Genomic DNA, 24,219 nt, shown 5'->3' with positions numbered 1-24,219 from the left:
GATACAGCGAAATGCAGGTCGCAACGGCAAATTCGTGCTACCACACAAAAAGCTGTCAATAACGTTTCACGATAGCCATGTTTCCGTGAAACACCAAAAGTCTTGGAAGAAAGCCTTTTTCGGATCTGGTTGTGACATGGATAGGAGACGTTCAGGGAATACCAGGTGCTAAAAGCCTTTTTTTTTCCCACGTCAATTGTGAAAGGAAACTTTTACAACAGCCATCAAGTTGCTTGGCACGGGTTTTCAGGGGCAATTGTGTCTATAAAATGCAAAACTCTGGGAACTCTGATGGCTTACGGCCATACTACCCTGAGAACACGCGATCTCGGAAGCTTAGCAAGGTCAGGCCAGGTTTGTACTTGGATGGGAGACCGCCTGGGAATACCAGGTGCTGTAAGCTTTTATTTTATTGTATTTTTTTCAATTCAATCGTTCAAGCAATCTTTTACAACACCCATCACGTATGGCATTGGGAAACTTCAGCCCTAGTTTTAACTCCGACATTGAAACTATAACCCGAGTTTTAAACGTAAATTGTGTGGTGTCATCCATAGCGTTGCAGTTCACGTTTCTTACCGCTAGAGGGGAGACTATGTACAGCAGTGGTTCCCAAAGTGGGCGGTACCGGTGGGAAGATCTGGGGGGGCGGTGAGGAAGAAGGGGGCGGTAGGGGGGCGGCAGTCTGAAGTCGAAGTCAGAAGTTCGAGTGGTAGATTTGAGGACATTTTATTGCTTGAAATACCAGACTGGGTGATCAATCCATTCCTAAATGTCGTCGGTGAAGAAACTGGAGTGGCAGAGGAAGAACTGATTTCAATTCAAAATGACATTGAGCTAAGGCCAAAGTTCAAAAAGTCATATCAAGATTTTTGGTTCCAAAAAAAAATCTCTGACTGCTATCAAGTGCTGTGGAACAAGGTCAAGATGTACTTTATTGCCTTCCCAACATCATATTTAGTAGAACGGGGCTTCAGTGCAGTCGCCTTGCTTCTTTCCAAGCAAAGAAACCGACTGAAAATTACTGACCGCGGGGATCTACGACTTCTTCTTAGTGAGTTCCAGCCTGATGTTGAGAAGCTTGTGTCCCTGCACCAAGCACATCCATCCCATTAATATTAAGTGTGAGACAAAAATGTTACTGGTGGAGTGTTTAGGGGGGGGGGGGGGGGGCTAGGAACTCACTGGGGAGCCAAGGGGGCGCCAGCCTGCAAAGCATGGATGGGAGATGTTCAGGGAATACCAGGTGCTGAAAGCCTTTTTTTTCCCACATCAATTGTGAAAGGAAACTTTTACAACAGCCATCAAGTTGCTTGGCACGGGTTTTCAGGGACGATTGTGTCTATAAAATGCAAAACTCTGGAGATTCTGATGGCTTACGGCCATACTACCCTGAGAACGTCCGATCTCATTTGATCTCGGAAACTTAGCAGGGTCGGGCCTGGTTAGTACTTGAATGGGAGACCGCCTGGGAATACCAGGCGCTGTAAGCTTTTATTTTATTTTATTTTTTTTCAATTCAATCATTCAAGCAATTTTTTTACAACACCCATCACGTATGGCATTCGGAAACTTCAGCCCTAGTTTTAACTCCGACATTGAAACTTGTTAGGATACGGATTTTTAGCTATTGATCTGACTCCAAATTGCGATCAACACTTAACACAAGTTTCTATGTCCCAATCCACACACTGGCGCACCTAACAATTTTGCGAGTTCGTTCTGTCAAAGAGAAGACCAGTAGATCAATCAGGCCAAATTTACCAATTGTTGATTCCTAACAAAGCACACTAATACAGGCCTGGGTCCCGGGTCACTCACACTAAAACTCGTGCGGTTTTGTGACCACCAAAAGACGACACATTCTTCCGGGTTGCCCAGTTTTAAAGAACCACAATATGAATATTAAAGCATGCAAAATATTGTGTGATTATTGGTCGATGGTCATCTCCTCCCCGTCGAGGTGTCATCACTGTGGTCAGGAGTTGGGTTTTTTCCTCTCGAAGCCCGACCACCTGGACGTGGTGTTGTTCTTTGTTCTCGTTCCTCACCGACCTTGAGGTGTTATCGTCCGGAACTCCCTCTCTGGGCCTGTTTTGCAAAACAGCGCGCTATCGGTCCTTCCGATTCAGCTGTATAATTACCCAGTCGTTGGACATTGTAATGAAGGTAATTAATACGGTCTACATTTTTATTGGGGGTGATCCATAGGAAGATACTTTTGAATCCCGAGGCCACTTGATTAACGAGTTTATACTCATCTGGTACACCTCGGGGCACTCCTATAGCGTCAATATATGTTGGATCGTCGTCGCTCAACCACGGGGGCAAAACGTCTCTTTTGGCTCGCTTCAGGAGCTCCGCCAATGGGGACTCCAGGTCCCAATTGAGATTCTGTATTTCAATGGGGACAACCACCACAGGAATTATCAAAGACACAAGGGCACAGATACCTGATGCATTCTTTGGCAAGCGATCATATAATTTGTCATCACCACACCACAACCAGATGTCTGCACGAGAGAGAGGAGAGGTTACAGTCAGTGACAAATTGAATTTGCACCATGTGGAATCTATTGTCCCAATACTTATGCCGGTTCCCTTTAACTTTAAACATGTCATATTTTGTTGAGTCACATATGTTAGGGTTGAATAGATTAGGTTGATCATATTATGTTGGAATGTAATCAGTAATAATTAACCTAAGCTTGTCCTGTCTTAACAAAGGAGTAGAACAAAGTGCTAAGATCTTTTGCACTGATTGACCAATTGTAGAAGACGCAATCAAAGTTGTTCTGTCTACTCAACATCGTAAAACATCCCCGCTATGATGTGATCAGAGGCCAGGTGTTTCACCCCCACCTTGGCCACCACACATGTAAATTGTCACCCCCACCCTTCTTCTCTCAATAAATACTGTCTTGCATGAATGCAACGGCAGACTTTGTTCGGACATTGCTGTGTCTACAGCAACGAACAAATTCTCCACTTGCAGAATTTGTTCGGACATTGTTGTATCTACAATGACGAACAAGTTCTCCACGTGCAAGTGTTCAAAAGGGCATACTGTCTCGTGTGGTTCTTGCACAATAAGTTAGAGTCGGAACATCTCTAACAACATGGTTGTCAAAAACGGGCTTTCTTTTTTAGTGAATAATTGTATGCCGTGACTCTCCAATGCCCTCTCAACCGAGGACAAACCAAACTCATTCCCTAAGCATTGAAAAACCATAAATAAAATAAACAACCACATTTTTCCATATGTTAACTTCTTTTGTCCATGACATGAAGCAACTACAAACCGTCCATCCTCTTTACCTTGGTGAATACATGTCCCTTCTCTGTCTGGTGGTGCTAAATCCAATACTTCCCTTACCTTTTCAATTTGCTTCCTCCACACCCTTCTCTGGTACTTTTCCAATTTGTCCTGTAACGTGACTTACATTTGCCAATTTCCGCTGTCACATCTCTGTCTCAAACCTCCCTGTTCCTCTCGTGAGAGCTCTTCTGTTGTGTTCACCTCAGCTTCATAAACTACTTTTCCTCTGCATCAATATTGTCTATAGGTGGGTGAAATTTGAATCTGGGACGTTTTCTGCTGGATGGTCTCATCAATGTCCACACAAAAAGACAACTTAATAAAAATAGCACTACTAAAATTAATTCTGAAAAATCCGAAAAACCTTTCGAGCCCTCCCCTTTACTTTTCCGTATTGCTGCTCCTTCTCTTTCTGCCCCCCCCCTTGGCCGGGTCCGGGACACGGCCAAACAGGAATACCTTCATCCTGATGGAACAAGCTCTGGGGCCGGACGTAGGTGTGAGTAGTGATACCACCGGCGTCCTTTGAAGTCGAGCTGGGCCGCGTGAGACGTCCTGGCCAAGACACAAAAGGGGCCCTTCCACCTGGGCTCCGTCCACTTTCTGGAGATGACTCGGACGTACACGTGTACATGTGAGCTGTTTCTCCACCGACACGCCTTCCTCCGCCGCAGCGGATTTCTCTCCAATCTGTGCAGAAACACTGGACACCAAAGCAGACAAATAGGACCAGTATGCTGTATGAGACAAATTTGGTACCGTAACATCCTCCGGTGGGACGAGCGTCGTTGCTGGTCCCGGCATTAGACGACCTGTCATCAATTCAAACGGTGCAAATCCAGTGTGCCTGTTAACAGATTGCCGCACAGACAACAAGGCAAGCGGAATCGCTTGGAGCCAATTCATTTTCATTTGAGCAATAATTTTGGCCAGTTTTTCCTTCAACGTCCGGTTCATTTGTTCAACTTTGCCCTGGCTCTGAGGATGGTAGACACAGCCAAATCGATGCTTCAAACCCAAAATTGATTCCACCTTGGCCAAGGCTTTGTTGTTAAAGTGTGTACCATTGTCAGAGCGGATCAGGGCCGGAAAACCATGTGTGGGGATGCAATGGGTGATCAAAGCCTTGATCACAGCAGCAGAATCTTCTTTCGAGCACGGATATGCCTCAGGCCAGCCTGAGTAAGCGTCAACCAACACAAGCAAAAAGCGTTTTCCATTCACTCTTGTATACATGTCGGTGAAATCAATGATCACCTCTGCTCCCGACCACGGGGTCGGCTGAAACAGGCCGGGCTTAGGCTTCAACGTAGGACGTGCATTGAATGTCTGGCAGGACTCACAATCCGCAACGAATTTCCAGACCATGTCCGAGAGTCTGGGATGCCACCAACTTCGAAGATGGATCATCATGGGATGGGGACCCACATGGGAAGTTGTGTGTGCCTGTGACAGGACCTCCGCCATTAGCCTTCCTTCCGGAAGAGCGGGCTGGCCTTTGGGTCCTACCCACAAGCCATCTGATTGTTTGACAGCCTTTGCTGCCACCCAGACTGATTTTTGTTCCGGGGACGTGGCATCCTGGGCGGCACACAGATCGGCATGTGAGAGCGACAGAGGCAAACAGGAGTCGGGGTGTTCCCCGTCCAGATTACTGGACCGCGGTTCACCAACATCATCTCCAGCAATCCTGTGTCTGCCATGGGTTGTTTAATTTGGTGTGCATTCTGAAACTCAGACCAGTACAAATTAGGAATGTGAGTTTTCCGCCAATCGGTCTGTTGCAACAACTGCTTGACCATTGAGCCTAATTGTCTGGCCTCGTGTCCTGGGGCAATAGCCAGCGAAATGTGTGGCACCCCTTTCTCTGTCATTTTGAACCACTGCATTTGTTCATGTGTCAGTTCAGTTGCCGCTGCAACTCCCTCTTTACCAATCAAAATACGTGATGAAGTTAAATCCCACATGTGCCCTTCAATTTCTTCAAACAAATCCCGATATACATCATCACTTTTTCGGCTTTAATATAGAGTGCAATGCAAAGGATCAACAGGTGGGTGGTATGGCGCCAGTGAGCAGATCCAAGGTTTCCACAGTAGGTAGGTCGAGAACACACCACCACCAGCAGGGGTCTCTGGCTCCAGCCTGGCCCAGTAGATGGTTGCAGTTTCTGCTTCTGTCGGTAGGGGCGCCATCAGCCACTGACCATGTTGTTGTATTTGTTGTGAACACTGGATGCTGACGCCATCTGGAAATTGAATAATCACTCCCTCTGGCCCACACAGAATTCTGGCTTCAACGGCTGACAACAAGTCCTCCCCATCAAATTGATCGGAGTGTCTGTGGAATGGATGTATTTGTGCCACAGTCTCCACCCTGTCCGGGTGATCACAGTTTCAAGTGGTTTGGTAAAAGGCAGACTTCGTGGTTTTCCCGAGAAGCCGACTAAAGTTGTTGTTTTCTTTGACAGTAAGGATACAGGAAGGGCAGTGTTTATTGATGAATACGTTGCTCCTGTGTCCACCAGCATCTGCACAGGTTTTCCCTCCACTGTCACATGAAGCATTGGCTCCGCCGGGCCACTGCTTCTCTGGCTCCCCGGGCATCCCTATTCAAATTGTCCACACCAGAGATCATCATGTTGATAGTACTGACCTCCGTGTGCTTGTGGCTGTTGCCAGGGCCGTCCACCAGACGGTAGGGGCGCTGCTTGTTGCATCGGCGCCTCGGGTTGATGTGGCGGGCCTCCGGCTGGGCGGGCGTCTCCGTGCGGTCGATACTGCGGGCATTCTCTTGCCCAGTGATCGGTTTCGCCGCAGATGAAGCATGCGTTGGGCGAATGGGGTTTGTATGTTGCCCTCCCGGGTAAGCAGGTGCATTCCCTCCCCAGCCTCTGTATCCGCCCCGGAACTGGCCCCTTCCGCGTCCCACCACCTGAGGAGCCTGTGACATTTGCATTTCCTTTTTCTGTGATTTAGACTGTTTAGCTTCACCATGCATTTTTGCCAACTGTAATTTAAACAACAGTTTGGATAATGCGTCTGTCTCGTTATCAACTTTAGCTTGTGACTCAGTAAACATTCTGCAGTGATGCAAAAGATGACGTTTAAATTGTTCCTCGGTACAAACCAGAATGTCAGGGTCTGACATTAGCTGCTTCTTCACATCTGGCGGAAGTCCATCCACCAGCGCCGTCCGGAAGAGCACCTCTGCCTCGTGCGTGAGAGTCGGATGGCGACCTGTGGTTTCAATCCAACTCTCCACACATGTTACATAATGTTGGGCAGGTGACATTTTCACATCATAGGGAAACATAGTGGGGGCCAGATCGGTAGGTTGTGGGAAAGTCATTTTAATGTTTTCAAACAGGGGCGCTGCTACTGGTGGCAAGGGCACCTCCCTCCCCAGTCTCGCTGTGCCTGCTGCTTCCTCAATCGCCTGTAATTGCACTAGGGAGCATGCTCCTGCCAACATCTGGCAAATGTCACCAAGTGTGCAGGTCTGCCCACTCATCAGAGCCAAAAATTTGTTCAGCCACACCTTGCCTCCTCTGCTTTTCTCACATTAACAACACTTTCTACGGGCAGTTTCTTCTGAGTGGCAAACAAAGCTGTTGCAGCTGTTGCCATATTGTGCAAAGAGCGTCGCTCTTCCTCTCTCTCTGTGCTTCTCAAGCACCTTGCGCTCACGCCAGCCGGCCCCTTTCTGCTGGTCTTCTAAGGAGAGCTTTCTTTTCAGCACCTGACCCTCTTTTTGCTGCAATTGCCGTGAGAGACGTTCCATGTCCCAAATTGTTGAAAAACCCTGAAACAATTTGTCAGCTTCCAATTTCGCGAAGACTTTTCGGTGTCTCACACGCTCCTTTGCCACTTTCTTTCTGTCAATGCCACTCACAATTTGCGCTACCACATTGCATACATTCTTTCAATCTCACTCCATTCATTCCTCTCAGCGCACACACACCTCTTATCACACACACTATCTCACTCCATTCATTCCTCTCAGCACACGCACTCCTCTCATCTCACACACACACACACACACACACACACACACACACACACACACACACACACACACACACACACACACACACACACACACACACTCCCCCCAATTTGATTCATTTTGGATATTTTAGAGGTCTGATCTCTCACAGGAGGAACTGTTACCACCGGATGTGTTTGGGAGGCCTCACTTCTCCCAGGATCTCAAAAAACCTGGCTATTTGAATACGCTCGTCAACGTACCCTTGTCCACCACGACGAAGCTAGGTCCCAGACCTATCCGTAATACGCGTAAGTCCCTGACTTTACCGTACACGTCACACACGTAGGTTCCAAACTTATTCACCGTATGTTTCTTAACTTCTTGCACACTTTATTTGATCTGAACAACAGTCTCCTCTTAAATTTCCTCTTTCAATTTGCAGAATTTCGACTTATAGTAACAGGTATTCTGCTTACCTTATCAGTGATGAGCGCTCAGGGTTGAGGAGACGTTGTACCAGCTCAACGTTGTGCACTTAATCCAAACGGTTCGCCGACCGAGAGACAGCGTCCCAGACGATGTCCGGTGTCCTGGATATAGACCACGAGTTGCCAATTACCCTTCTCTTGACATCACGTCGGGGTCACCAAGAAATTGTTAGGATACGGATTTTTAGCTATTGATCTGACTCCAAATTGCGATCAACACTTAACACAAGTTTCTATGTCCCAATCGGTGCTTACGTATTATCGGGAGGACCTTTGATTTTTACTTTTTCTTTTTTTTCACATGGTTTGTTGGTTAGTATGAAGATCTAGATCCATAGTTCCATAGCTCCATAGCCCCGGAGCTCCATAGCCCCGGAGCTCCATAGCCCCGGAGCTCCATAGCTCCATAGCCCCGGAGCTCCATAGCCCCGGAGCGCCATAGCTCCATAGCCCCGGAGAAAAAGTAAAAATCAAAGGTCCTCCCAATAATACGTAAGGATCCTGAAGGGAACACAACAGCCTCTTCCTCAGTGCGCGGTAAATCAAAGATCTTCATACTAACCAACAAACCATGTGAAAAAAAAGAAAAAGTAAAAATCAAAGGTCCTCCCGATAATACGTAAGCACCGGTTTCTCATTTACAATGGCGATCTGGAGGCAAGGTGTGTGAAGTGTCTTGCCCAAGGACACAACGACATGTGACTGTGACAGAGCCGGGATGGAACCGCCAACCCAGCCACAGCCGCCTTTCATGTCAAACCGTATGCTTTGCGTGTTAGGGTGGGGATTTGGGGAGGTTTCACCGAACGTGAATGAATGTGGGAGTAGTCGTAAAGATCTAAAATAGCGATGGTTTGGGTGTGCTTGGTGCCCATAGCACTCACGTTTGGGCCAGCAGGTAAGGTGCACCACTGCAGCAGATGTTTCCATGGTGTAGTGGTTATCACGTTCACCTAACACACAAAACGTCCCCAATTTGAGACAGCTTCTAATCTTCATTGTTATTGATGGTTCCTTTGCAAAGTGCCTGACACATTAAAATGAGTTCGCATTGCAACTACGGTGTGGTACCTAATTTGAGACTGGGTGAAAACCCCTATCTTTCACTCACTTTTGCATTCCCTTTGGTAGTCCTTCGCTGTGTCCAAATTTGCATCACGTGACACACGAATGGAGCCTGTGAATGATGATGACACAGCACATGTGACACCAGCCTGTTAAAAATGCCAGAGAATGGGAGATAGCTGTGTTTCAAAGTAGGGCTCGTCCGGGAGTGGAACCCGGGACCTCTCGCACCCTAAGCAAGAATCATTCTCCTAGACCAGGGGTGTCAAACTCAAATTAACAGTGGGCCAGAATTTTAAATTGAACAAAGCCGCGGGCCAAGGTTGAACAAATGAACCTTTTAATATGGAATCAAACAAGTTTTGATTTTACAATGAATATTGAACAATCAAGGCTTATATAATTTAAAAGTGCAGGCGTGCAAAATCAAGTTGATAATAACACTAATAATACTAATACTAACAATAATAGTAATAATAGTAATAATAATAATGATAATAACAAAACATATCAATGGCATAATAAATACAATTTAAATAAAAATTGAATGCCTCCTTTTTGTTTGCAGCCTTCTGAGGTAAATGTCAAAATTAGCTTCTTCAAGTTGATAATAACACTAATAATACCAATAATAACAATAATAGTCATAATAGTAATAATAATAAGAATAATGATAACTATAATAATAAAAAAACATATCAATGGCATATTAAATAAAATTTAAATAAAAATTGAATGCCTCCTTTCTGTTTGCAGCCTTCTGAGGTAAATGTCAAAATTAGCTTCTTACACAGGCTAATACATTTGAAAATAAAATAACATAACAACTATGAATAAATAAACCATTCAGGCCTTGGAGTAGCAAGAAAAAGTGCATAAAAAATTCCAGAAAAGACTTAAACTGGCGGTGATTGAGATCTTTGTGTTACTGTGGACATAACATCCTCCATCTTCAGCGCTTTACCACACAGGGATTCTTGATGTAAGATGCAGTGATAAACAGATAATTCACCTGCACAGTTCTCTTCGCGCATCTTTTCACAGATCCTGCCCACCAGTCCATTCCTTTTACCACTCATGGTTGGCGCACCATCAGTGGTTAATCCCACAAGTTTATTCCACGGAAGGTTTATTTCAGTTACACATTTTCAAACCTCCTCAAAGATTTCTTTCCCTGTGGTTGTGCCATGCATTGGTTTAAATCCAAAAAGCTCCTCCGTAACATACAGATTTGTGTCCACGCGGCGGACAAAGACAGTCAGCTGCGCAGTATCAGACGCGTCAGTGCTCTCATCCACAACAAGGGAAAACGAAACAAAATATTTTCCCTTCTCCATCAACTGGACATGCAGATTGGTGGCAAGCTCGCATGTGCGGTCAGCTATTGTTTTTCTGCTCAGGCTTACGTTTGCAAAGGCTTGGTTTTTCTCGGGGCACACTTGGTCACAAACCTTCATCATGCACTTTTTTACAAACTCTCCCTCATTAAAGGGCCGGGCTGATTTGGCGATTTCTTGTGCCACGATATAACTTGCCTATACAGCAGCCTCACTTTGTGTTGTGGCTTTTGTGAACATTTTCTGTTGTGAAATCAAACCTCTTTTCAGCTCCTTAACTTTCTGGCTCCTTTAAGCCGTGTCCAGGTCCTTATATTTGTCCTGGTGTTTGGTTTCATAGTGTCGTCTAATATTGTGCTCCTTAGTTACTGACACGTTGACTCCACAAACAAGACAAACAGGTCTGTCTTGTATACATATAAACAGATATTCTGTCTCCCACCTGTCCAGAAAAGTTCTATTTTCTGCCTTTCTTTTCGCCATTTGTTGGTAGGCTAACACAGTGACAGCTGTCGTTTGAGGTCGCAGTGTGGGGGAGAGGCACGGGGATGCGGGGTGTGCACATAGACTGTATATAAGAAATGGATGTAACATCCGTGACGTCACCCATTAGTTTGTGGACGGCTGCTCGGAAGCCAATAGTATCGAATCTAGGCAGCGCCATCTTGAAAATTTCAGGTGCATTCTGGGAAAAAATGAACACGGATTCTAATTATATGGGCATGAGGCGGAGTCATGAACGGACGTATGGGCGCCAAAGCAACAGCAGACCATTATGGAATTTGTAGTACAAGCGATGAATGCGGTGTTACAGCGCTGCCGCCGTATAATACCGGCGGGCCAGCTCTAATGTTAATTTGAAATTGCCTCAAATATAATTACACTGCGGGCCAAATATGGCCCGCGGGCCAGAGTTTGACACCTATGGTGTAAACAATGCCGCGTACGCGCGCCGTCGGACTCGTGATTTGCATGTCTAATTATTCCACAGACCCATATAACGATATACAAAGTATATTTCAAATAACTATCATATAGCAACAATATTACCAAACCATCTGTCACTCCAAATCATAAAATCCATCGATCATTGATCGTGTAAACAATGCCGCGTACGCGCGCCGTCGGACTCGTGATTTGCATGTCTAATTATTCCACAGACTCATATAACGATATATAAAGTATATTTTAAATAACTATCATATAGCAACAATATTACCAAACAATCTGTCACTCCAAATCATAAAATACATCGATCATCGATCGTGTAAACAATGCCGCGTACGCGCGCCGTCGGACTCGTGATTTGCATGTCTGGCGTGATGTGTGCTCGCATGCTGTCCATCACAAGCAGAGCTTGCATCCTAAATTGCATTGCTGCCCCTACTGTTTTTTTTGTTTTTGTTTTTTTGTTTTTTTACATCACCACACTAAATTATCTTCACCAGACCTGTGGTTTTTAAAAACTCAAAAAAACAGCGCTTTCCCCTCCCAGTTGTTGCGTCACGGCCAATGGTGAAATTTAAATCACCCTCGTTCAGTTTAGTTTGAAAATAACTATTTCTTTTTCAGTTTTTTTTGTTTTTTTGTTTATTTGTTTCATGAACTTGAATATTGTGCTTTAAAGTGTGAATTGCTTTATTCGTTTTTCAGTGTATTAAAAATAATATGTGAGGCGATCAACTGTACTAGTAAGTAATGTGTTAATGATCAAGTACATTTTTTGAAAAAAAACATATAAGTCTCGCCTGAGTATAAGTCGACCCCCCCACCCAAACTATGAAAAAAACCGCGACATACAGTCCGAAAATTACGGTGCTTGAAAACGTCAGGAACCAAAAGGACATGACGACGACGACACGACAACAGACGACAACAATGAGCCGACGGGGAGTGAGGAGCAGACAGGATTTATATACACTACAGGTAACAAGAGGCAGGTGAGAACAATCAAACCAATCATGGGCACACAGGAGGGGAGGGGCGAGCACACGGACAGAAACCAAGACAACTGACGCATAGTGGAAGGGCTGGGGACGAGACGTGACACTTTTAGTGTCTTAAAAGACAATGATGGTATTTATTTACATATTGAAACACAATATTCCACCTCCTTCAATGTTACACGTGAATGCACATACAGAGAGTAATTTTATTCATTTTGATCAGGCTACATGAAGCAAAATATAAAGGTGAATGTAATTCTCATTAATGGAATGAATGACTCCTTTTGACCAGCAGGAGGGTTTATGTGCCCCCCTCAAGAAATAAACCTATTTGCAAACCGTTTGGTGGGAAAGCCTCAAGCCCCTATTACACCTCCCTATTCCAAAAATCAATTTCATATGTGGTCTCCAGAGAGGGGACGTATCAGATATGAAACTGATAAGAACAGATACTACACTTGATCTTAGCCAAAAGGCCGAGAAGCGATAAGCAAAAATGGGTCTGAGGCAACGACTTCAATCAAGAGACTACCAATTCAAGTTAACGGCCGACCTCGGATGTGTCATCGCGAAGCTACTAAGTTAAAACAGTCGAAGTAAAGTACCCAGTTTTTCACTGGCAGGCCAAAGTATGTTTTACTTTTACTTTTGTATTTGATGTGTATGTTTTGTAATTCTACGTACAGCGGAGCCTCGGTTTTCGAACACAATCCGTTCCAGAAGGCTGTTCAAGAAGTGAATCATTCGATTTCCGAAACCTTTGTGCGCAGAGAGCTTAATTTGGTCGAATACGGAATTGTTCGAGAACCGGGACGTTCGAAAAAAATAAATAAATAATATATATATATATATATATATATATATATATATATATATACACACACACACAGTATATATATATGTAGCAGTAGAGTGGGTCGTCTAGTAACCGGAGGGTTGGGGATATATATATATATATATATTATATACAGTAATTAATATATATATATATATGTCACGTATTTCTATGATATGGCCTTTAATTAACCTGTAGTAGCAGATTCGGCTGGAGTTTGTTTTTGCTCCCTCTCCCCCGTGGATTTCTCACAGTAGGATCCAAGGATTCTCTTAGCTCAAGAACGAACCTAGCCGTTTCCTGCTCATAGCCCAGGGTATGGACTGGATTGGCAGTTGCAGCGAGGTTGCCCCGAACAAGCCTGTTTCAGAGAAACCTTTCGGTAGACCTAGCCATTTCTGAATGTAGGTGTTTGCTTCGTCTGTCCAGGCCGTTCGCTGTTGATATTACTCATCTTCAGTGGCCACATGGCCCTTTGGTACAATGTGAAGTTGTAGCACCACAATTTTTGCTTTCCGGGTAGTTGGCTCTTGTGGATGATCGCCAGGCCTTCTGCGAGTTATTTCTTCTTTGTTACATTATAAACAAGGCGCTGTAGGACAGCACTAACCTGGTTGCTGGTGGGGAAACGAGCATTGTATTCTCCGATTCCAAAGTTTTAATATAATTGTCAAGAAAATTCCATATAGTAGCCCAGCAATCAGGTATTGTGGCCGAGCGGTCTGAGGTGCTGAATCCAAAGCTCCAGTCTCTAATGAGGTGTGGGTTTCAAATCCCACCACAGCCACTTCTGCATCAATTCAGGTCTGGTCTCCTTGCCCAACTCCTGTCAGTGCACCTGTAAAGTATCAAGACCCTTCAAAGGTCTTTGCAAAATATTAATCTTTGCCTTTTATTCTAACCTGGAGTACCCATTTGATATGTAACTACACTGTGTATTTGGGCTGAGAATGATGAAAGAAGGGACAACATATATGCCTCATAAAGTGTATGCATTGAGGATGGGTCGACTTCCATGCAGCACAACCAACGTGTGGAAAATACAGGTGCGACATTTCTTCTCAATAGAACGACTTGAAAGAAGGCCAAAAGCTTTCCAAAGGACACAAGTTACAAATAGCAGAGGATGGTTTCGATCCATCGACCTCTGGGTTATGGGCCCAGCACGCTCCCGCTGCGCCACTCTGCTGCTCACTAATAATTCACGATGTCCTCTAATCGGCAAACAAGCATTCGGTTCCAACTTGCAACTGGATTTTGATTGTCACTCATATTGTTTGGTCTCTGCTGTGTACAGGCTTCATTACATTATGAAAAAAGCTCAGTCGGGCAGCACTAACCTGGATGCTGGTGGAGAAACCAGCTTTTCCGCCTTCACGTTTTAATAGAATGTCAACAAAATTCAATGTCAAAATGACAGGTGGTAGGTAGTGTGGCTGAGCGGTCTAAGGTGCTGGAAATAGGCTTCAGTCTCTCCTGAGGTGTGGGTTCAAATCCCACCACTGCCACTTCTGCATCGGTTTCACTCTTTACTTCTGGCCCAACTCTCTTCGGTGCAGCCATTGAGTACATATGATGACCCTGGAAAGTTCTTTGCGATTTATCAATCTTTGCCTTTCATGTTCATCGGGACTACTGTTTTAATAGGTACCTACACTGTGTATTTGGATAGAGACTGCTGAAAGGAGACACATATATGCCTCGTGAACAAGTCGGCAGAAAGGTTTGCCGATTTATTAGTGCCCAGAAGAGCAGCACTCTGTTCCGTACTGTAACCGTCGGTGAGAATGGGTAGACAGGGAAGCCTGTAAGCGAGTCCGTCACTCATATATTCCATCGCTTCAGTCCTTATGCTAAGATCAATTGTAGTATCTGTTCTTAGCTAGCTCGGAAGGCAATCACCTCGACTGATTTGCAAGTTCTCATCCATGGCAGTGAACTTGACTCACTTTGTGGAGGAAATAGTGACAGAGCATTCTGTTACAAATAACCTTATACTTTTGTTACAGAATCTACTATGGTAAATTACTTTAATTGACTTTGCATTATTTTGTAGTTGTTTGGTATTCTTTGTGTGTTTCTTTCCTTTGATCTAAATCTCTTTAAGTGGTGCTTCCGCTATGGTAGCTCCCCATGCTGCCATGCGGAGGAACCACAGTGTACGCTTTACATTTAAGGAAATGAATGGTGAGCCGCTGGTAATGTCAAGGTTAAACTTTTCCAGAAAGCTAATCCAACAAACCCTGAAATTTAAAGCAGATGATTTGAACTGCATTATAACGTTGCCTTTTAGCAAAGGCTTTGATGTGAGCTTTTGCTCTGCGGCAAACCTCCGTGAGTTTTGGAATGGGTATAAAAATGTTAAATCCCTGTTCTCTTTGTTTAATGTAGAAAAGCTGACCGACAATGCTGCGAAAACAGTTATTGTCAGAATGTTTAATGAGGCAGTGAATGCAGAGGACATTTGTTATTTTCTGGGAAGATATTGCACGGTTAAAGGCCAGGCTATGACGGTGAGTAGTGATGGGTCCTGTAACATCGATGCGTCGGCGCATGTGTCGAGCTCATAGACTCTATGACATAGAGCGAAGCCCTGTGTCGGTGCGCGTATCGCTTTAAACAAGTCACGTGACCGAACGAGCAGCAGTATAGTCTGTCAAGGAAGCGTGCCAAAGCTCTGTTAAAGGAAGCGCATTGTCAACGGGATGGATCTGCTAAAACAATATCTGATCTTTTGCGGTTCATCCTCGAAGATATCAAGAATTCTGGAGCAGCCCCAAGTCAGATACTGGGACAATAAAAAGACATTGCACTCCAGCCTCATCTGTGCCGTGTGAGTGGGTGTTTTCAAAGGCGGGAAATTGTGTCCAAAAAGCGCAACACGCTCAATTTCAAAACATTTGAAAAACGTATTGTTTTAAATAAAATTTGTAAAAAAACAAATCCCAGTGCACAAGCATCCTCTTTCACAACACGTTCACTTAGATTTTCACGTTATGATCCATGTTCACATTATTGATTGAATGTAACTCATAAATAAAATATATTTTCAATTTAAATGAATATGTGAAAGAATACAAGATTTCGTTGCAATTGATAGCCCATGTGACACGCGCCTCAGATTAAATGGGGCTAGTTGATCAACAGCAAACCCAGGTAATCATGCACCCTAAGGAAGAATAATTCCCCTGCACCAATGAGCCCCATCGGAGACCAGCTGACCCCGTTACATTCCGATTGGTAGCCCATGTGACATGGACCTGAAGACTGAATGTCAGTGATGAATGGAATAAATTGAATCTGGTTGTAAGGCTCCCACTTCCCTAACTTCAAGCCCTAACACTAAGCCTAAAACCGTAACAATACCCAAACCCTAATAATTAACCCGTAACCTGCTAACCGTAACCCCCTCATATTTAACCCTAATCTCTAATGCTCCCCCTAATGGTAGTGCTCCCTAAACTTGAAGGCAGGCATATACGAACCGGACCAGCAGATTACCCCATTTCAGAATTGTTTTAGAAACCCTTACAGACGGTTAAAATCCACATAATAGTTATGAGCGGATGTGTTCTGTGAGTGTTCTCCTTCCCCCCCCTCCCCTTTCCTTTCTCCCGCTGTTGGGTTTTCAACATTCACAAAGAATTTCACAGAGGCAGAGAGTTGTCTTCAATGGCTACAACTTTTTTTCAAAAGGACGGTGATCAAACAACAGCAAGTGCCCTTCTACAGGCTGGCCACTTTTTATTGAGTAAATACAATGGGTGGGGGTTACTCAAATGTATAGCTTCTCATTGGTTCACAGCAGTCAGTTGAGCACAAAAATGCAGAAAACCCAGATGTTATTGCTTAACGACTCATGGCTCCAAACATATACGTCCTGTACCAGGAACGAGCAAACCCCGATGTTCTTGCTTAACGATTTATGGCTCCAAACATATACATCCTGTACCAAGAACGGGCAAACCCAGATGTTCTTGCTTAACATTCTATAACGGTTGGAAATTCCCGGGACACAAGGTCAAACTGCCATACAGCGAACATCTTGCATTAAACCCATGGAATCCAATGATATTCCCAACAACCGCCAAGTAGCATCTGGCCCCTCAATAGTAAACAGTCCTCGTTAGTATAGTGGATGGTATCTCTGCCTGTCACGTGGAAGACAGGGGGTCGATTCCCCGACGGGGAGTTTACTTCTTTGTGCAAAATAGCATTTAAGCAGTTTTTGACCCATGTGCGTTAATCTGTGTTTGTAGCAGAGTTATTATATAGCTGCGTTGGTTGATATGATAAGATCATAAAATGGCCGCCTCTGTGACTCGCTCACTCCTACTTCGTGTTATTTTTTTGTGTTTTGGGGTCTTCTGCAGCCCATCCCAGATCAATTTTAGCAGAGAAGAACTATTGAACATTGGACAGTTTTTTCCTGGCACTTTCTGTCCAGTTTTCACGGACGTGGGCAGTTTGACGGAGATTTTAGCCGGAGCATCTGGTTTGGATTGGCCACCAAACGAGACAAGCACAGACTGCAATGGACAATCAAGACTGCGGAAAAGATCATCAGGACCAACCTCTCATCTATCCAAGACTTGTACCTGTCCAGGACCAGGAAACGTGCAAGTAACATCTCTACATACCCTTCTCCTTCTTCTACCCTTCTCACACCACTCATAGTCTCAGAGACATCACTGGGCAATAAATATCCTGTTCTTGCCACTTCAATGTGGTTAAGTCACCTGAATGTTGTTAGTCACTTGATTGTAGTACAGAGACTGAGATCAACCGGAGTCAAATTCCTTGTTTGGCATGCACAAACTTAGCAAATAAAGCTGATTTTGATTTTATGCAGGGGTTTTGGTGTTGGCAGTATTAGGCAGGTGTCTGTTTTGGATGCTGTTTTGGTGGGTAATACTGTAATGGAATGGTCTGACAATATCCTGGCACTGTCTGTGGCTGGGAAAACTGGACAATATGACCTGGAAAGGTAAGTGTTCTTTTTTTTTATGTCAGATCAGCAGCAGCAGCAGCCTCGTGTCTCAAGGATATCCAGCACTAAGGTTACAGTCATCCAGCTCTGCAACCAGTGACAGTCATTTCATTACGGAGGCCGAGACGGCCGTGCTGTTTCCCGTATCCTTCGGTCAAAGTCAAAGTCCGCTTTATTGTCAATTTCTCAACATGCCAAGGCACACAAAGACATCGTGTTCGTAGACTCAAACATATTTTGACCTAAATGTTAGAGGTTTGGGTAGCTCGGTGCGCACTGGTTAGCACGTCCGTCTCACAGTTAGGAGGAGTTCGATTCCACCTCTGACCCTCCCTGTGTGGAGTTTGCTTGTTCTCCCCGTTCCTGCGTGGGTTTTCTCCGGGCACTGTAGTTTCCTCCCACATACAAAAAAACATGCTTGGTAGGCCTATTGAGCGCTCCAAATTGCCCCTAGGTGTGAGTGCAAGTGCAGATGGTTGTTCGTCTCTGTCTGCCCTGCGATTGGCTGGCAACCGGTTCAGGGTGTCCCCCGCCTGCTGCCCGATGATGGCTGGGATAGGCTCCACCACGCCCGTGACCCCCGTGGGGACAAAGCGGTTCAGAAAATGGATAGATGGATGGATGGATGAAAACTGCTTTCTTTCACTCCCTTTGATAGAACCATGCTGACTCTTACATTCCATTTGGCAGTCCTTCGCTGTGTCCAAATTTGCATCACGTGACACACGAATGCAACCTGTAAATGATGCGCATGTGACATTGGCCTGTCACAAAAGGCAGAGAATGGGGGACAGCCGTGTTTCAAAGTAGGAATCCTGCGGGAGTTGAACCCGGTACCTCTCGCACCTTAAGCAGATCATTTCCCGAGACCAACGAGAACCGTGTTAAATTAGCAGACTTTATTACTTTCTGATTGGTAGCGAATATGACATGGACCTGAGGACTGCATTTCAGTGATTAATGAATTCCGATTAATATTAATCCCTCTGCTCCTTGTTCGGCCCCCGGGTCAAAATTTAGAAGCCAATTGGGCCCGCAAGTCAAAACGTTTGCCCACCCCTGGTCTAGAGGCTGTTATTTCTGCAAAAGGAGGATCCACTAAATTGATGTCATTTTTCTCTTGGGGTGCCAAATTTACGCACCTGCCTACTTTTGTTGAAATAATGACTGCACACTGTCTGCTAATCCTATAAACTTCATTTCACTTCCCAAATATTACTGCCGTCATCCACCGTGCACGGATTCGGGCTTGTGCCTAAGACTAAATGGGGCTATTTGATCAACAGCAATGTTTCAAAGCCGGGCTCGTCTGAGAGTTGAACCCAAGGACCTCTCACATCCTAAGCGAGAATCATAGACCTAGACCAACGAGCCACAATGAATGCTTGCAGACCATGTTACATTCCGTGTAACGTTGGTCTGTCAAACGCTCCACATAATGATAGACAACAGTGTTTCAAAGAAGAGCTCGACCGGGAGTTAAACCCGGGTAATCATGCACCCTAAGTGAGATTTATTCCCCTGCACCAATGAGCCCCATAGTACAGACCAGCTGACCCCATTACATTCTGATTGGTAGCTGTCAGGTCTAAGTATGATCAGACATTAAATCACATGCTGGAACGAAGAGGAGAAGACAACCAGGATAAGTTTACTCGCGAGGAGAACGATACAGAAAGCAAACTCAGATCCAATCTCCATTGATTCTCCACGTGCTCCTCTTTTTAATGTTTTGGTTGCCCTGGTTACAGAGGCGTTGTTACACTAAAGGGAGGGGAGATAGTGGCTGTAGCAACGCTGATTAGCTAAGGAATGAAGTGTGGTGTGATTTAGCACAATTGTCGGCCCATGCCCCCGCACTGGAATTGCAGAGTCTGTTTTCTTCACTCAAAAGCTGTCTTCTCCATGGGCGGCCGACTCCTCCTCGATTGTGATCAGATAACTTGAAGCACATTGAATGCCGCTTACCTGTGGAACAATGCAACTAAACCTTTGCTAAGTTTATCTTCTTGGTAAACTAACACAACACATCATAATAATGAGTAACTAGCCCTACCTAAACATTTCAACACATATTAAATGTGAAGTAATTGGTATACAGTTCCTTCAACAAACATTGAGTAAATATGGGATAACTTATATGTGACTACTTCAACCCGTATATAACATTCAACAAAGAAAAAACGTTTCGATCAACAACAATCTATGAATCAAAGCTACAGTTAACTAAAAGGAATGAAGTCCCTTTAAACTAAACAAAGAACATCTCTATGCAAAGAATCTCTGCTCATTGTTAGTGAATATCTCTTCCAAAAACAAACACAAAAGTAACGTAAGGACAGGAAGGATACATAAGGCTCTTGCCGTTTTACAAACCCACGTCTTTCCTGGTAGTTTGTTAACGCTACAATACAGTTATATACTAGATCTGTGCAACGCGCGCGTGTGGCGTTGTTGACATAAAGGACGAGGAATTTGATCGATGGATTTAATGATTAGGAGTGACACAGACGGTATGATAATATTGTTGTTATATGAACCCACCTCTTTCCTGGTACTTTGTTAACGCTACAATATAGTTATATACTAGATCTCTAGAGCGCACGCGCGGCGTTGTTGACATAAAGGACGAGGGATTTGATCGATAGATTTAATGATTTGGAGTGACACAGATGGTTTGATAATATTGCTGTTATATAAACCCACGTCTTTCCTGGTACTTTGCTAACGCTACAATATAGTTATATACTAGATCTGTGCGGCGCACGCGCGGCGTTGTTGACATAAAGGACGAGGAATTTGATCAATGGATTTCAAGATTTGGAGTGACACAGATGGTTTGATAATATTGTTGTAATATGATAGTTATTTGAAATATACTTGATATATCATTATATGGGTATGTTGAATAATTAGAAATGCAACTTACAATGGGCCCGACGTCAGCATATGCGGCGCATACGCGGCATTGTTTATATAAAGGACGATCGATAGATTTAATGAATTGGAGTGACAGATGGTTTGATAAACGTGTTATTTATGTAATACTTACTTGAATAACTCTGATTGTTACGTCAGGCCCGTTCTCAGCTCCTTGTTTCCGTATATGTCACGTTAGCATACCGTATCGTTTAGCCTGTTGTTGCTGGTTCATGTCTGTTTTTGGTGCTGGATTTTGACAAATACATTTGCCCCAAAAGTGTGACTTATACTCCGGTGCGACTTATATCTGTTTTTTTCACTTTATTGTGCATTTTATGGCGGGTGCGACTTATACTCCGGAGCAATTTATAGTCTGAAAATTACGGTAATCATATGATAAATAGGAGGGATATGTTAGGGTTGGTAGATTAGTTTGATCCTATGATTATGTTGGAAAGTAACCTGTAATAATTAACCAAACTTTGCCTGTCTTAACAAAGTAGGAGAACAAAGTGCTAAGATCCTTTGAACTGATTGACCAGCTGCAGAGGAAGCAATCAAAGTTGTTCTGTTTACACAACATCGTAAAACACCCCCTGCTATGATTTGACCAGAGGCCAGGGGTTCACCCCCACCCTGTCCACTCTCACCCCCACCCTGCTTCTCTCAACAAATATGCTCTTGCAAGAGGCCTAAGACAGACTTCGTTCGAACATTGCTGTATGCACAGTGACGAACGACCTCTCCACTTTCAAGTGTTCCAAAGGCATACTGTCTCCCGTGTGGTTCTTGCAAATAAGTTAGAGTGAGCACCACTCTAACAAAAAGGAAGCCTTGAGCGTGAAGTTTTTCTTCGTACTAAGTTCATTTTGTTTCCCTTGTCAATCACTTTTTTTTGGTTCTTTTATCACAAACTATTTTAATTTTAGGTTATATTACCTGACATGTTTCGGCACTCTGATAAAGGCGGAAGTACATGCTGAAACATGTCAGGTAATATAACCTAAAATTAAAATTGTTTGTGATAAAAGAACCAAAAAAAGTGAAGTTTTTCTGTATTGGTTCGCTGGCTGTCTAGCAGCACCCAGTCACGTGCCGTAAGGACAGTCCAGTAAAAAGACGAGTATCATCAGCAGGCTCAAGTCACACGGAGCTACATTCAGCAAACATGAGTCTACCCTCAGGAAAGAACCACCTAAAAGTTTATGAACAGTGGATTGAAGATAAGGCAGACTTTGTGGTGGAGATCGACTCGGAGCAACCACCAGTTGCCAACGCAGCCACGGACCAACTGTATCCTGGAGGACAGCCATCGTGCCGCAAACGGCTGCCTTCGTTTAGCAGGCGCTCACAAGCATCATCAAACTACTCACCTACAAGAGCCGACTCCAAATCAGCCAAGGCCCAGCTTGCCTTGGCCGAGAAGAAAGCCAACCTCATGAGACAAAAGGCTGAATTGGATGCCTGTCTTCATCAAAAGTCAAAGCTTTATTGTCAATTTCTTCACGTTAAGACACACAAAGAGATCGAAATTACGTTTCCCACCGTCCCACGGTGACTAGACACAGTACACAACACTTACAATCAAATAGCACAAAGAGTAAAAACGAACAGACGAGCAACGAATAAGTAATAAGCAAATAACCCAAATAAATAAATAGACAAATAAGAGCAGCAAAATGGAGCAAGCGTGCTAATAGCAGACAGCCAGATCACAGGGCAAAAGAACAGGACGTCATATTTTTAAAAGTAAAAAAAAAGTAGCTGCAGCATTAGCTGAGGTAACAGCATACGAAGAAGTACAACGTGAAAGCGGGGAACCGCATGAAACCTCTCGTCAACCCAGTGCATACGTGGAACAACAATACAAGTTGCTCAAACCCTCAACTACAACGTCACGTGTCACCATCAAGAATGGAGGACATTAAACAAGAACCGTAAGTAAACAAAGGGCCAACCAACACCTACGCCTTTAAATCATTAGCCCAAGCTTTCCAACCTGCAAATACAGTGCCTTGCGATAGTATTCGGCCCCCTTGAACCCTTCAACATTTCGCCACATTTCAGGCATCAAACATAGAGATAAAATTTAATTTTTTTGTCAAGAATCAACAAGTGGGACACAATCGTGAAGTGGAACGAAATTTATTGGATAATTTAAACTTTTTTAACAAATAAAAAACTCTAAAGTGGGGCATGCAATATTATTCGGCCCCCTTGTGCTAATACTTTGTAGCGCCACTTTTTGCTGCAATTACAGCTGCAAGTCCCTTGGGGTATGTCTCTATCAGTTTTGCACAACGAGAGACTGGTCTCCATTATCTTCTGTTGTCATTTATTGACAAGTGCTCTATTTGGAGGCTCCGCCCCTTTGCTCACTGCATGTTGAGCCTCATCTATACTCTTCAAAGAGAGACCAGATGAGGGCATATTGTAAATATCCTCTTCTTCCTTCTCTTTAATGTCGTAGGGGTCTTTTCCCTCCTTGTTCTGGCTCCGCCTCCTCTTTTTTTTTTTTATGAAAGGACACACCTTGTCCATTTGCTCGTGAAGCACGGCTGTTCCTGGCTGTTGTCACATTCAAACTTGTACATATAGGAGAATCAAAATCAGGACTTTTAACTGCTTTACAAGACAAGGGGTTCAACCAGCTATGAGGTTTGAGCACACTAACAGGTACTCAAACTTGGCCAAGCTATCTAGCCTTGCTTGCTCGCAGAATAGTAGCATGGGAGGTAAACGTGGTGACATCCTGAGTTCCACTTTGCAATATTGTACTTCAATACTTTACAGCTTATTATTAGCAGCAGTACCACATGTCTTGTAAACCAGGGGTCGTGAGTTCAATTCTCACAGAGGCCTGATTGTATACTAAACATTTGCTGCACAAGCTGAATTTATGAGTTGAGGGTGTAATTCCATGTATCTTGTCCATGGTACTGGTGGCCAGCAGACACCAGCTCAGTGGTCTAGTAGTAGAGTGTCCGCCCTAAGACTGGAAGGTTTTGGGTTCAAACCCCGGCCGGGTCATACAAAAGACTATAAAAATAGCACCCATTGCCTCCCTGCTTGACACTCAGCATTAAGGGTTGGAATTTGGGGGTTATATCACCAAATGATTACTGGGCGAGGCACAGCTGCTGCTCACTGCTCCCCTCTCCCCAAGTGGATGGATCAAAATCACATGGGGATGAGTTAAATGCAGAGGACACATTTCACCATACCCAAATGTGTGTGTGATGATGATCATTGGGACTTTGTGCGATGAGTTATTGTCTTTGAGGATGTTAAGGAAAATTTTATAATTTCTCACGGCACACAAATGTG

At 44.2% G+C, this 24,219-nt stretch overlaps 3 pseudogenes; 2 read left to right on the top strand and 1 right to left on the bottom strand.

Annotated features, from left to right (window-relative positions):
* The first annotated feature begins 294 nt into the window (after nt 1-294).
* LOC147039964 (5S ribosomal RNA) lies at nt 295-403 on the top strand (annotated as a pseudogene).
* A 971-nt stretch (nt 404-1,374) lies between these two features.
* LOC147039963 (5S ribosomal RNA) lies at nt 1,375-1,493 on the top strand (annotated as a pseudogene).
* A 10,967-nt stretch (nt 1,494-12,460) lies between these two features.
* LOC147039962 (U2 spliceosomal RNA) lies at nt 12,461-12,633 on the bottom strand (annotated as a pseudogene).
* Between the last annotated feature and the right edge of the window lie 11,586 nt (nt 12,634-24,219).

This window comes from Syngnathus leptorhynchus, chromosome 21 (assembly GCF_054491065.1).
Source record: "Syngnathus leptorhynchus isolate UIUO chromosome 21, UIUO_Slep, whole genome shotgun sequence".
In the NCBI taxonomy this organism is placed as follows: Eukaryota; Metazoa; Chordata; class Actinopteri; order Syngnathiformes; family Syngnathidae; genus Syngnathus; species Syngnathus leptorhynchus.
The sequence above is the reverse complement of the archived record's forward strand: the minus strand, read 5'-3'. Positions and strand labels throughout refer to the sequence as shown.